Here is a 2,705-nt window from a genome sequence, read left to right as displayed (position 1 = left end):
AGCTCTTAATGACTTCAACAGCTTCACCCATGTGCCCTCGGCTTCCTGTTCCTTTCCATACTGAGGCATTTTTCATGTTGAAGATGACTGTTTATGGTTTGTCTCTTCTCTGAACCGTGAGCTTGTCTTCTCAGAACTTTGTTTTCCAGTTGAACATCTCACCTTACTTTATATGCCTTCTGCATAAAGGATGGGAAATCAATGCAGATCTTCTTTTTTTTTTTTTTTTTTTTTTTTTTTTTTTTTTTTTTTTTAATCTTGCGAGCTTTTATTTCAGTGACCAAAAGAATGCAGTTAATGGAATCGATGTCTACCATCAGGCATGCACCTCTACCTGAAACAGTTGTTAGTTCTGAACTGGCCTAAGTCGCGGTTTCTTTAGGCACATCTGTGAATGTTTTGCATCTGGATATACATAGTAAGTTAACTTCTTCTCGTGGCTGTCTGGTAATAAGAATAGTACTCATGAGCTAGATTCTTTTATGACTAAAGCCCTTTGGATTCTCAGGCTTCCTCTTCTACCTTGAGACCATATTTTCAATTTGCGAGTTAAGTAAGTCACAGTATAGGGGAGAGACAACCTAAGAAGTTGGATTGCAGGAACACTCCATAGGACTTTTTTTCAGCTCCAGGTCAGACATGAAAGAAAGCTCACAGTTTAACAGTGCCAGGATCTTTCCCCACTGCCAATTTGACTGACACAAAGATCTCCCTAAAAAAATCAGAAATGAACCCATACAAATCAAGATTTACCCTATGTGGTCCCACTATCAAATTCTAGAAAGCAGTCCACCTATCAAAATTATTTTATAAAGCAGTAAAGGGACCTTGAGAAAGCAGTCCCATATACAGTTATATGCATCTCACACTTTCATTTATCTGTCAATTATTGTCACATGGTTAGCTTTAAAAACACAACCAAATACACATGACTCTCAACTCCCATACATAAAAATTGGTCTTTGTTCATTCTCAGGTGACAAGATGTCCCAAGACGATAAAGAAAATTGGGAGTTTAATCCCCCCCATAGCCATTTCTTCAACCACCTCATCAGCAGCTCTTCAATTCTTGAACTACTTTTCCAAAGAGGTAATGCTGAGATCAGTCAGAAAGGCTTTCTGAGAAGACGGGTTTGGACTTCTGGGTCTGTTCCAGTCGATTTAAGATGAACTGGCTTGTATCAATGAAGCGTTCAACGCAGTTCACAAAACAGGCCTCAGCCCGACTGTCCAACTTAGGCCCAGGCTTATCCATGCACTTCTCCCAGCAAAGTTCCGTCATCTGGTGCACCAGCTGCTGGAAGCGCTGCTTCTGCGTCTCCACCTCGATGAAATGCTGCAACTGAGGGTCCACGGCGCCCAGAGCCGAGCCCGAAGAGGACGTGGAGGACTCCATCCCGGCACGACCACGCGGGCCGAGGCGAGCACTGAAGCGACTTGCCGACCTTCACGTGTCTGGGTGACGGAACCCCAATGCAGATCTTCTGAATGAATGATTGACACTTAACAAATCCTAGTTAATAAAATAATAATAGCCTTTGCCAATTTAATAATAGCTTCAGCTATTATAACACATCCTGTGGTTCCAAGAATATATACAAAAGAATAACAAACCAATGAAGGCATATGGAAAACACTGAGCTGTTTAGATATTAAAATTCAGGGCTCAATCGATCCAGCCAAGTTGGTGTCTACTAGATTAGCGAGTGTCAGTGAGGAAAGATAACTAACACAATGAAGAGCACTGTGGGTTTGTCTTAGTCATTTTCAATCAATATTTGGCTCTAGGATCAGTAGCTTTCTTTCCTTAGTTGAAAAAAAATTTCTTTGCATTAAATTGATACAGACCGAAAGAGCAACTGTGGGATGACTGAGATAAGAACTGACATTGTTACATGACATTTTCTGTCTTTTTCTCTTAACTTCATGAGGTAATATCTTTTTACATGATGTGCTTGGTAAAAGATTTTTAAGAGAAAAAGAACACCAACATTAGGCAATCAGCATAGTGAGGATTAAAAGCATAGAGATTGAACTCTGACTTTGGTGGTTGCTTAGTTACAGCAAGCCACCTTTACTCACCCAGCCAAAGGTCTTCAAATCCAGTAGCTCCTCCACTTGGCCAGTCAGTTCAGCTACAGAGATGCAGAAGAGGACTACATGGTCTCATGGACCTGATGCATGCTCCCTGTATCTGCCTTCTCTTGATAAAGAGGCTCCACAGGACACCAACAGTGGAACCAGGCAATGTAATCCAAACCAGAGAGAGAAAAGTAAGTATTCATTCTTAGGTTTCTTACCTCTAGATCTGTTTTACTTCATCTACTGACTTTTGAGTTGGGAGTTAGCACACATGTGGTATGGAAATGTGATTCCTAACCTAGTGAAAGGAGTCATTGAAAGAAAAGTCTGCCTAGGGAAAGCTTGCAGTTCAGGGGCAGGGTCTTTACTCTGCGTCCAACTCACCAACCTTGTTATTGGTCATTCAGCTGAAACTCCCTCACCTATAAAATAAAGATTATGTCCCATAAAGGGCTGTTGTGAATAGCAGCTGAGATCACACATGCAAAGTGCTTAATAAAAGCCTTTGCAGAACTGCCAATCAACAAAGAATACCAACTTTCCCCAGGAGTTCAACAATCCACTTGGGACACAAAAATTTCCATAATTAACCATAACAAAATGTTATAAATATAATTAAGCAA

At 40.8% G+C, this 2,705-nt stretch overlaps 1 pseudogene; it reads right to left on the bottom strand.

Annotated features, from left to right (window-relative positions):
- On the bottom strand, positions 256–1,470 carry Gm9797 (predicted pseudogene 9797; annotated as a pseudogene).

Source organism: Mus musculus, chromosome 10, assembly GCF_000001635.26.
Source record: "Mus musculus strain C57BL/6J chromosome 10, GRCm38.p6 C57BL/6J".
Classification (NCBI taxonomy): domain Eukaryota; kingdom Metazoa; phylum Chordata; class Mammalia; order Rodentia; family Muridae; genus Mus; species Mus musculus.
The sequence above is the reverse complement of the archived record's forward strand: the minus strand, read 5'-3'. Positions and strand labels throughout refer to the sequence as shown.